Source organism: Panthera pardus, unplaced genomic scaffold (assembly GCF_024362965.1).
Source record: "Panthera pardus isolate Hobbes unplaced genomic scaffold, ASM2436296v1 HiC_scaffold_2, whole genome shotgun sequence".
Classification (NCBI taxonomy): Eukaryota; Metazoa; Chordata; class Mammalia; order Carnivora; family Felidae; genus Panthera; species Panthera pardus.
In genome coordinates this window covers 70,256,869-70,269,782 of record NW_026526765.1, presented here as the reverse complement: position 1 = coordinate 70,269,782, position 12,914 = coordinate 70,256,869, and positions in this window count along the sequence as shown.

Below are 12,914 nucleotides of genomic sequence, written 5' to 3'. Positions count from 1 at the left end.
ACTAAAAATAATAGTAACAGTGACTAGCACTTATGTAGCATATATTAAATCCAGGCACCACGATAAATATTTTATGTGCCTTAGGCCATTTAATCCTCTCAACAACCCTGTGAAGTTGGGTTAAGACTGTCCTCATTAAGACCAGTTAAGTTTCCTCAACGTGGGAAATTGTGGAGCGTGTTCTCAAATTTAGGTCTGTCTGATTTTTAAACCTATAAAGGGATTTTTATGTCAGCTGTGTTCTTTTTTACTTTAAAAGAAATGATCTTCCTTACTGTTTCATCATTTTGCACACGTGCTCCTTTCCTCTCAAATTCACTCCTCTTCTTCTGAATCAATAGACCTAACTGGTGAGGCAGGATGTTGAGTAAGTGATTCTTGCATTAGATCACCTGGATTCAAATCACAGTGCCTCTAATAACAGCTGTGAGACCATGAATCGTGTATTTAACCTCTCTGCTTTTCTTCACATCTGATAATATTAGTGCTACCCCACAGGGTTTTAAATAATACTTAAGTGAGAGTGTGTATAAAAACAGTTGGTGAGTATCTGAGCATATAAGTACTCAGTTTATATTATTTTTCCTAGAACCCAATAGTGAATGTGACAGCATTCTCTAACAAGAGCCTAAGAAGCCTCAGAGGCATAGCTGGCATTTGCTGTAGGAGAAAGAAGTAAAACATTTACCTCTATCTGCTTTTGGAACATGTGAGGGTTCACTCAGGGTTGGGAAGAGGAGATAAGTAAAAGTTTGTCAGGGACTAACTCCAATTTATGACTGCTATAGGAAAGGCAGTTTCTGTGTGTTGTATAGGATTAGTGATGGACTGAGTACCTAAGAGTTCTTTCTAAATTTGAACACTCATTAACATCACTAAATACTCAGTAAAAGCTCAGGCTCACCCTCTAAAAAAAAGATTTATAGAGAATGCCTCTGTCATGTGGATCAAACCTGGCTTTAAAGGTTTCTGGTAGATCTTTTTTAAAATTTTTTTCAATGTTTGTTTATTTTTGAAAGAGAGAGACAGAGCACGAGTGAGGGAGGGGCAGAGAGAGAGGGAGACACAGAACCTGAAGCAGGCTCCAGGCTCTGAGCTGTCAGCGCGACTCTGGACTTGAACTCACAAACTATGAGATCATGACCGGAGTTACTTAACTGACTGAGCCACCCAGGTGCCCCACTGGTAGATATTTCTTAACACACATAATATGGATGGTCATTATTGCTGCACTGTGGTTTGAATCTTAGTATGAACATCCAGATTCAGAAAACAAATACATATGGATGTGATTAGTCTAAGTTTATTTTAAAAAGGATTCACAAAAGGATTTCTCTAAATATGTTTTTTGTAACCTTTTTAGGCATTTGAATTTTACTGTGAATCAAGAGTGCTATTGAAATAACAGTAGCAAATGTTTAGTGAACTCTTACCATTCTAAGCTTTTTATACATATTACTGTATTTATTTTCAAGACCAAATAAATTAGAAGTTGTTTGTGTTATTATCTTCATGTCACAGATTGGGAAACTGAAGTACACAGTTTAAATAATCTGAGTAAGATCATCCAGCTATGATTTCACCGGGGTCGATTGTCTCCACAGCCAGAGCTTTGACTCAACCATTCTCCTCAGAAAAGTGTGCCTTATTGTACACAGCCATATCACATCATCTTCCAATTTTCCATACAATTTTACAGCACGTGGACTCTCTGAAGTCCGATTGTAAACCCCATGATAAAACCTATTACAGATAGTGATTATCTCTAATACACACACCCACACACACATTCCAAAAATACAACTTATAGACAGTCTTTTAGGAAAACTTTATAATTAGAGAAAGGTTTTAATGTTCTGAAATGGAAAACACCCTACAGAATCCCCATATTATCAGTCCTCTTTTAGCGAACCATGAGCAGTCTTTTTGTAGCTGCTTGTACAGTATGTGGTAGTAATTAGCATCCATCCCTTCTTTGGAGAACTGCTTTGTCCACATAAAGTGTGTGATTCCAGCAGAAGCTGCCATACACCAAGCTTCTAACATTGTCAGATTTTAGCTTGCATGTAGTTTTGCTTTAATGACACCTTATTATCCTTTGACATTGCCTATTGCAAGCATCATGCTGCTACAGCTTTGATTTTGTTTATAGTACTTCTAAATATATCTATCACATTCACTTGTCTATTTTGTTTTTCTATTTTGTTTTATTTTCATTTGTGTCAAGCCTTAAAAGATCGTGTTTATTTTATATGAAAAATATTATTGGGCTCACATTATCGGTGTGAGTCAGTCCCTTGGCTTGTGTATAAGTGCTAGGGCTGCCATAACCAAATACCACAGACTGGGTGCCTTAAACAGCAAGAATTTATCTTCTTACAGTTCTGGAGACTAGAAGTTCAAGATCAAGGTGTTGGCAGGTTTGATTTCTTCTGAGGCCTTCCTCTTTGGCTTGCAGATGGCTGCTTTCTTTCTGTGTCCTCACATGGTCTTTCCTCTGTGCGTATACATCCCTGGTGTCTCTGTGTATGTCCAAATGACCTATTCTTACAAGGACTCCAAATCAAATTGGATTAGGGCTGGCTCACCCTAATGGCCTCATTTTAACTTAATCACCTGTTTAAAGATCCTATCTCTTAATACAGCCATATTTTGAGGTACTGGGCTTCAACATGTACGTATAGGGGAGACACAGGTTAGCCCATAACAGCATGGCTTTTGGGTTTTTGCACATTGCAATACCAAGTTTATTTTCTTTCCAGAGCATGCCATGGGGCTTCTTTCTAAATATTGCTTAAGATAAATTACATATTAAATTTGTATATTGGACTCTAGGATTCCTGGTGATTATTTAGAACTCTGTGAATTTTCAATGTACCCAAACAAGGTATCTGAATCTCCTTACATGCCAGTAGTTTGACAGTTTGAGAGATAGCTGAGTACAGATCTCTTTTCCTAAAGTTTTATTTTTTCTTTTAGAGATAGACTGTGATAAAGTTATTTATTTTTATTTTTAAGTTTTTAATGGGCTTTGTTTTTAGATGACTTGTTTTTTTTAACGTTTATTTATTTTGACAGAGAGAGAGAGAGAGCATGAGTGTGGGAAGGGCAGAGAGAGAGGGAGACACAGAATCTGAAGGAGGTTCCAGGCTCTGAGCTCCGAGCGTCAGCACAGAGCCCGACGCAGGCCTCGAGCTCATGGACTGGGAGATCATGACCCGAGCCAAAGTCGGATGCTCAACCGACTGAGCCACCCAGGTGCCCCTGGATGACTGTTAAAAATTGTCCTTTAGACACAGGAGTGCTGATGCATAGGGGCACTTGTACCCCAATGTTTTTAGCAGCACTTTCAACAATAGCCAAATTATGGAAAGAGCCTAAATGTCCATCAACTGATGAATGGATAAAGAAATTGTGGTTTATATACACAATGGAATACTACATGGCAATGAAAAAGAATGAAATATGGCCTTTTGTAGCAACGTTATGCTAAGTGTTATGCTAAGTGTTATGCTAAGTGAAATAAGTCATACAGGGAAAGACAGATACCATATGTTTTCACTCTTATGTGGATCCTGAGAAACTTAACAGAAGACCATGGGGGAGGGGAAGGAAAAAAAAGTTAGAGAGGGAGGGAGCCAAACCATAAGAGACTCTTAAAAACTGAGAACAATCTGAGGGTTGATGGGGGGTGGGAGGGAGGGGAGGGTGGGTGATGGGTATTAAGGAGGGCACCTGTTGGGATGAGCACTGTGTGTTGTATGGAAACCAATTTGACAATAAATTTCATATTTAAAAAAATTGTCCTTTATTGGAGATTATTTTATCACTACAGAAAGCTCCACAAATATAATACTTCTTTTGCTTCTAGACAGCAGAAGTACTTTATGAGTACAGATTTATACAGCAGAAAACTGGGGACATGTTATGTAATAAATCATTGTTGGATTGAGTTGAATTATATTTGTAATTTTTTGTTAAAATTATGTTCAGTCATCTTAGAATCTATTATTTTACAATACTAATGTCATCTTAAAGATAGTTCTTAATACATCCTGTGTTCTTTACCTGTTTTCCATCTTAATGTTACCATGGTAATCCAAACCAACCACCATCATTGTTCCCCGGACCACTTCAGCAGTTTCCCGGTTTCCCCTCTTGTTCTTCTACAATTCAGTCTCCATGTAGGAGCATAAATGATCTTTTTTCAAAAGAGTAAAACTGATCACTATCACCTTGCTTTGAACTCTTTGTTGTCTCAGTGCAGTTAGAATAAAATGTAAAGTCTTGTTCCTATGAAGCTGTCCTCAATTTCCAGTTTATATACCTGCCTCCTTTCCCCTAAGTTCATTATGTTCCAGTCACACTGGTCCTCCTTCTGTTCCTGGGACATTTTAAATTGTTCCCATCTCACTCTGTGCTGACAGCTCCAAGCCTGGATCCTGCTTCAGATTCTGTGTCTCCCTCTCTTTCTGCCCTTCCCTCACTCACACTCTGTCTCTGTCTCTCAAAACTAAATAAACATTTAAAAATTTTAGAATGTATAGTATAGAATATTACTCAGCCATAAAAAAGAATGAGATTTTGTCATTTGTAATGACCTGGATGGACCAAGAGGGTATTGTGCTAAGTGAAATAAGTCAGACAAACACAAATATGCTTTCACTTATATGTAGAATCTAACATACAGGAAAAAAAGACAAAAACAAAACAAAAACAAAAAACACCAGACTCTTAAATACAGAGAACAAACTGGTGGTTGCCAGAGGACAGATGGGTGGGGGGGGATGGGTGAAATACATAAAGTTGATTAAGAGGTATAAATTTCTAGTTATAAAATAAGTAAGTCATGAGGTGAAAAGTACAGTATAGGAAATAGTAATATTATAACATGATATGGTTACATATGGTGACTGAACTTATTATGGTGAGCTCTGACTAATGTCTAGAATTGTTGAATCACTATGTTGTACACTTGGAGCTAATATAACATAGGGTGTTAATTATAATTCCACAACAAAACAATTATTAAAAAATTTTTTGAGAGAGAGTGTGCATGCAAGCAAAGGAGAGGCAGAGAGAGAGGGAGAGAGAATCTCAAGCAAGGTCTGTGCTGTCAGTGCAAAGCCCGAGGTAAGGCTTGAACCCATGAACGATGAGATCATGACCTGAGCCGAAATCAAGATTTGGACATTTAAGTACTGAGTCATTAAGGCGCCCATAAAAAAAATTAGAAAATTTTGCTCTGTGAAATATATTGGCAGGAAAATGAAAAGATAAGCCAGAGAAAATACTTGCAAATCACACATCTGACAAAGGGCATGTAGCCAGTATAAAGCTCTCTACTTTTAAAGAAATGCTTTCCATTATTTCAGGCTCAACTCAAATTTCATCTCTATGACAACATCAATGATTCTAGATTAACTAGAATTCATGTCTGGACCACTAGTGAATGAATGAATATTTCTCAGCCATTATTACTTTCCTATAAAATAATATACTCTAATAAACTTACACTAATATTCTGGTCCCCTTTTTAACCAAAACCCTCTATGTATTTGCCAGATGCTTGTCATACTGCAATATGTTACCATGGAATGACAGGAAATAAATAAGTACCATGGATGGATGGGCTCACCTTACAGATCCCCCATTGCTCACATTATAGCTTAGCTCTAGGGAGTTTATTTCTAACGAAGGCAGGGCTGAATAGGTATATATTTTTAACTGCATATAATGTCTTGAATGTGTATTTGTCTATATACAGTTATACAAAGTTTTAAAAATTAGAAAAAATCTAACATATATTTCATTTATTTTGTTGAAATAGTAACTCTCCCACTCAGTTTTAGCTCTTACCAAACATACTGTTGCATTATTATTTGCTTTTAAAGTCAAAAGCTTTGGTTTTGCGGAGACCATTTATTCTGGCCTTGTTTTTCAAAAAATCTTGATTTGCTAAATTTAAATGCAGCTCCTTTTACTAAGGATCAACTGAAAAGCTTTTAATAAATTAATACCTTGGACAGTGGTATTCCAGGGGCCCTAGAAAATATGTAACCTTGATGTTTCCCTCAAAGATTTTAAGATAATAGGTTTACTATATACACAGTTTCCCTATTACATTAAAGGAAAGGTGGGCACATTCAGGGAGGTTAACACAAGTATAGTGCCGTTGTATAGGTCCCTATACTCAGAAAGGCCCCATCCTTGATCACCATCTTGAATTCTTTTTTAGGAATTTATTTTTACATAATCTGTACACTCACATGGGACTCGAATTCACAACCCTGAGATCAAGAGTCGAATGCTCCAGTGACTGAGCCAGCCATGTATCCCATCCTCTTGAAACGTTTGATAGTTTTATCTTTGAATTTGAATTTTGTAAATGAAATCTAAAAGGACAAAAGAGCATAGAAATAAACAGAGAAGATATGCACAATATGTATGACAACCTTTCCTTTCCACTCTATTCTCATTAGTATTCTCAGCACCTCATGAGTATAGCGTTCCAGTGAATCCACAATGCAAGAGATTCAAATTCAATGCATGAGTTTGAAGTGAGTATAAGGTTCAGTGTGTTATGTCTGTGACTGAGTAAACAGAGGCACTGACAATCCCCAGAGACCATACTTGTCATTCAAATCAGAACTTGCTGCAAACGCAGAAAGAAGGCAGTGGCATTCCAAGAAACTTGAGCATCCAAAGAATGCTATTATATTCTTTCTTACTGTGTCACTTCCTGTATTGGCCAACTACTCATACTAAAATGAAGACACAGGAGGAAAGAAAAGATAAGCATCATAGAGTTAACTTCCCTTTTTGTCCTTTCTTACTTATCAGCGAAAGCTAGAGAGGGTTGATAGATGTGCACATATCAAGAAGTGAAATAAAAAAGTTGAGTTAGTTTTGTGTGGTTTTCATTATCCTGGTAAGAATGAAACAGATATTCATATACAAGCTACAAAATATGAATTCTGTAATTTTGCTGATTTCATATACAGGTGAAATGTTCTTATATTTGCATTAAAATTGGCATTATACAATAGAAAGATGAACAATAAAAGTCATGCTAATAATTTAAAATTAAAGATTCTCTTTACTTAGTAAATGAAACCACCATTACAAATTGGGAGAGAGGCTGAAGAAGAAAGGAAAAAAAAAAAAAAACCTTTATTTTAGTACTTGGAAGCATTTTTTCCTGCTTTTTGAGCAGAGGGGGAATTTCATTTTATACTGAGGGGTACTGCATACTGTTTTCCATAGTGGCCAAACCAATTTACATTCCCACCAATAATGTCCAAGGGTTCCCGTTTCTCCACATCCTTCCAACACTTGTTATCTTGTCTTCTTGATTATAGACATTCTTTTCATTTAAAATTTTTTTTTAACGTTTTATTTATTTTTGAGACAGAGAGAGACAAAGCATGAACTGGGGAGGGTCAGAGAGAGGGAGACACAGAATCTGAAACAGGCTCCAGGCTCTGAGCTGTCAGCACAGAGCCTGACGCGGGGCTCGAACTCACGGACCGCGAGATCATGACCTGAGCCAAAGTCAGATGCTTAATTGACTGAGCCACCCAGACGCCTCTATATATCACATCTTCTTTATCCATTCATCTACAGGTGGACACTTTGTTGCTTCCATATCTTCGCTAGTATAAATAATGCTGCAATAAACATAGAAATGAATATATCTTTTTGAATTAGTGTTTTTTCACTTTCTTTGTGTAAATATGCAGCAGTGGAATTATTGGATCATACGGTATTTCTATTTTTAATTTTTGAGGACCCTCCATACTGTTTTCCACAGTGGTTGCACCACTCTATATTCCTACCAACAATGCACAAGAGTTCCCTTTTCTTCACATCCTCACCAACAATTATTATTTCTTGTCTTTTTGATACTAGCTATTTTGATAGGTGTGAAGTGATATCTTCATTGTGGTTTTGATTTGCATTTGCCTGGTGATGAGGGATATTGAGCATCCTTTCATGTGTCTGTTGGCCATCTGGGGTGTCTTCTTTGGAAAGATGTCTATTCATGTCCTCTTCCTTTTTTTTTTTTTTAATTAAAAACTGTCATTCTTATTATTTACATTCCCACTTGGTATTCCCTTTAGAATTCTCTTCCCTTGTTTTTTTCTTCCCCCCTTTTTTCTCTCTGGTATTTTTAAAATTAATTTTTTAGTTTTAATTCCAGTATAGTTAACATATAGTGTTACATTAGTTTCAGGTGTACAATATATTGATTCAATAACTCCATACATTGCTCAGTGCTCATCATAAGTGTACTCTTAATCCCCATCACCTATTTTACCCACCTCCCTACCCGCCTCCCCTCTGGTAACCACCAGTTTGTTCTCTATAGTTAAGAGTCTATTTCTTGGTTTCTGAGTATTTGTGTTGTTGATGTTCAGATGTATGAGTTTTTATATATCTTGGATATTAACCCCTTATTGGATATATCATTTGTATATATCTTCTCCCATTCACTGGGTTGCCTTTTTGTTCTGTTGATGGTTTCCTTTGCCATGCAAAGCTTTTTATTTTGGTGTAGTCCCAATAATTTATTTTTACTTTTGTTTCCCTTGCTTGAGGAGACATATTCATAAATATGTTGCTAAGGGTAATGTCCAAGAGACTACTATCTATGTTTTCTTTTAGGAGCTTTATGGTTTCAGGTCTCCCATTTAGGTCTTTAATCCACTTTGAGTTTGTTTTTGTGTATGGTGTAAGAAACTTGTCCAGTTTCATTCTTTTGCATGTAGCTGTCCAGCTTTCCCAACACCATTTCCCTCATTGTATGTTTTTGCCTCCTTTGTCAAAGATTAATTGACCATACAGATGTGGGCTTATTCCTCAGCTGTCTATTCTGTTTCATTGGCTTGTCTTTTCATTCTTCTGCCAGTATCTTTTATAAAGCAAAATTATCTAATTTTGATCAAGTCTAATTTACCAATTTTTTCTTTTATGTATTGTGTTTTTGATGTTATATCTAAGAAGTCATTCTTAAGTAAAGGTCACAAAGATTTTTTCTGTTTTATTCTAAAAGTTTTATTGTTTTAAATTTTGTATTTAGGTCTAAGATTTATTTTGAGTTAGTTTTTATATAGGGGGTGAAATATGGGTCAAAGACAAGCCACAGAAGATATTTGCATGTTAATGTTCAATTGTTCCAGGACTATTTGTTGAAAAGATTATTCTTTCTTCACTGAATTGCCTGTGCACCTTGCCAATAATCAATTGGACATATTTACATGAGTGTATTTCTGGACTGTTTATTTTGTTCAATTGATCTGTGTGTCTGTTTTCTCCAATACTCCACTGTCTTGATTACTGTAGCTTTGTAAGTCTTAAAATCAGGTCATAGGAATCTTTCAACTTTGTTCTTTCTGCTAAAAATAACAACCCAGCTTTAAAAACGGGCAAAAAGCTTTGGTCAGACACTTTACCAAAGAAGATTCATGGATTGGGGTGCCTCACTGGCTCAGTCAGTGGAGTGTGTGACTCTCAATCTCAAGGTCATGAGTTCAAGCCCCATGTTGGGCATGGAGTCTACTTAAGAAAGAAAGAAAGAAAGAAAGAAAGAAAGAAAGAAAGAAAGAAAGAAAAGATATGTGGATTCGTTTGGAAATAAACACATGAAAAGATGTTCAACATTATTAGTCATTAGGGAGATGTAAATTAAATATTGCTAGACATCTATCAGAATGACAAAACAAACCCATCACTCCAAGTAAGATGAAGATTTATGTTCACACAATAAAACCTGTATGTGAATGTTTATGGGTACCTTATTCATAATTGTCAAAAGCTGGAATAAAAATGTCTCTCAGCTGGGAAATGGATAAATAGTGAAATACTACACTGCAACAAAATGGAGGAAGCTACTAATATACACAATAACGAGTGAATCTCAAGTGCATTATGTTAAGTGAATGAAGTCAGAATCAAAAGGATATATACTATGTGATTATGTTTATGACGTTTTTGAAAAGGTAAAACTATAGAAATGAAGAATAGGTAAGGATTGTGTGGGGTAAGGGCCGACTACAAAGAGATAATGTAAGGAGATTGTGTGTGTGTGTGTGTGTGTGTGTGTGTGTGTGTGTACATGTGTTCAGCACACAGATTTGAAACTATTCCACATTTTGATACTGGAATTAGCTATGCATTAGTCAAAACTCATAGAACTGTACACCAAAAAGAGTGCATTTTACTGTAATGTAAATTAAAAATAAACTACATGTAGAGGTATAAAGTATTCCATTGCTGGAGGGGAAGTGGGAAGGGTAACAGTGAGGAGGAAGAAAAGTCTTACAAAGTTAAATTGCTTGTAGATTTGTAAAGTGCCCTGGAGCCAAGTTCAGAAACTAAATTTGCCTCTAAGCCAAAGCTTGAATGTGAGAACATCAAAACAAAAACAATGGTTAGGTGGCTCAATCTATTGGCAGTGTGCACCATAGAACCCTAAGGAAGCAGACAAAGAAACCAGTTAAGAACTGACAAGGGCTCCCCTATGGTAAAAATCTTATATATTAATAGAAATTTATAAATTGAAAATTCACTCATTTACTGCATCTAAATTAATCCTTGTAAGAACCAGTGAAGTTAGAAGTATTATCTGTGATTAATAGACCCCAAAATGGAGGGTCAGAAAGGTTATGGATATGCTAAAGTTCATACTATATAACTGTGAAGCTAAGACCTGAATCCTGGCCTTTTGATTCTTTCCAGTTCTCTTTATTCTCTCACATCATTTTATTCCTTTCCTTCCTTGCAGTTATCACAACATGTAGATGGTCTGTTAATGTATTTTCCTTGCTTAGTGTCTGGATCTCCCTCTGAACTCCAGGGGAGGAGCCCTGACCCTATAGCTCCCTGTTATATCCTCAGAATCTCTCACAGTGCTTGGCACATAATTGGTGTTCAACAAATTCATTGAATCAATAACCATTGGAGTTAGAAAGCAAAGATAGCAATAATTATGTCTAGTATTATCCTTTTAAACATGTGTGCTAGTGCTTTCAACAATAGCCAAATTATGGAAAGAGCCTAAATGTCCATCAACTGATGAATGGATAAAGAAGATGTGGTTTATATATATAGAATGGAATACTACGTGGCAATAAGAAAGAATGAAATCACGCCATTTGCAGCAACGTGGATGGAACTGGAAGGTATTATGCTAAGCGAAATGTCAGGCAGAGAAAGACAGATATATGTTTTCACTCATATGTGGATCTTAACATATGACAACATATGAGAAACTTAATGGAAGACCATGGGGGAAGGAAAGGGGGAAAAATAGTTACAAAAAGAGAGGGAGGGAGGCAAGCCATAAGAGACTCTTAAATACAGAGAACAAACTGAGGGTTGGGGGGAGTGAGAGAGTGGGGGAGTGGGGGAGAGGGGAAGGGGATGAGGGGTGGGGGAGAGGGGAAAATGGATGATGGGCATTGAGGAGGGCACCTGTTGGGATGAGCACTGGGTGTTGTATGTAAGTGATGAATCACAGGAATCTACTCTGGAAGCCAAGAGCACACTGTATACACTGTATGTTAGCCAACTTGACAATAAATTATATTTGAAAAACAAGAAAAGAAATCCTTCTATAAATAATAATTGACTGCATACTTTCAAAAAAAATGGTGTATCCTATGTACAGTGATGGGGACAGATGCTCCTTGTTCTGTTCTTTAACCCAGTAGTTCTCAAATCTGGCTGTACAATAGATGACAGATCAGTACCTATTGATCTTTTTAATTATTGCTTCATTATTTTAAAAATTTTTATCAAAGCAGTACAAGTGAAATGACACCCTAAGATTTATAACAGCAAGGATCCCCTAGCCCTGTTACTTTTCAGGTCTCATCACCAGCCCCATAGTTAGACTCTCCTCTCAACACTGTTGTTTATCCTTCCTGTCATGAAACATGCTTACTGCACCTTTTATTGATTTTTCAGTATTAGGAATTATCTGCTGACTTCCTACTATGGAAAAAAGTAGATTTAGCTCTCTCACATTACTTCCACTCAAGAGTTTCCCTCATCCTGTTCTTAAAATATTGGAATAACTACAATATTATAATATGGGACTAAATATTCAACATTTAGATTAGGATAATTATGTAATTTTTTTAAGGTTGAGCCGCATGTATACTATGATTACAGTTTTGAAAAATGAAGTTTTCGGGGCGCCTGGGTGGCGCAGTCGGTTAAGCGTCCGACTTCAGCCAGGTCACGATCTCGCGGTCCGTGAGTTCGAGCCCCGTGTCGGGCTCTGGGCTGATGGCTCGGAGCCTGGAGCCTGTTTCCGATTCTGTGTCTCCCTCTCTCTCTGCCCCTCCCCCGTTCATGCTCTGTCTCTCTCTGTCCCAAAAATAAATAAAAAACATTAAAAAAAAAAAAAAAAAAAAGAAAAATGAAGTTTTCTATAAATTTTTTCCTGTAGGTAATAATTGCTTCATTTTCCATTTACTTTATTTCTTAGATGCTTGCCCTTAAGTCATCCCCAAATTGTGTTACAATACTAATACATCTCTCTGTGTAGTGAAATACATTGATCTCACTTTTTTTTTTTTTTTTCCTCTTGGTCACTTCAGTTCTGGAGAGTTTCGTTCTCTTGCCTCAGTCTGTACTGGCTGCTTTTTAGGCCTGTCATACAGTTGTAATGCTAGAAATTTTCCTCCTCATCATCCTGGGTATTCCCTTTTTGTTTCTCTGGTGTTGATTCATGTCTTCATCTTTTTTAAATCCCCTTTTTTGGTGGAAAACATACCGCCCTGAGAAAAGGTTTCATAGGAGTAAAGCTTTTTGTAATCTTGCATGTCGGAGAACACCTTTATTTTATCTTAGACTCAATTGATTGGTTGAGTTTGTAGGGAATTCTGGATTGTAAATGCTCTCCC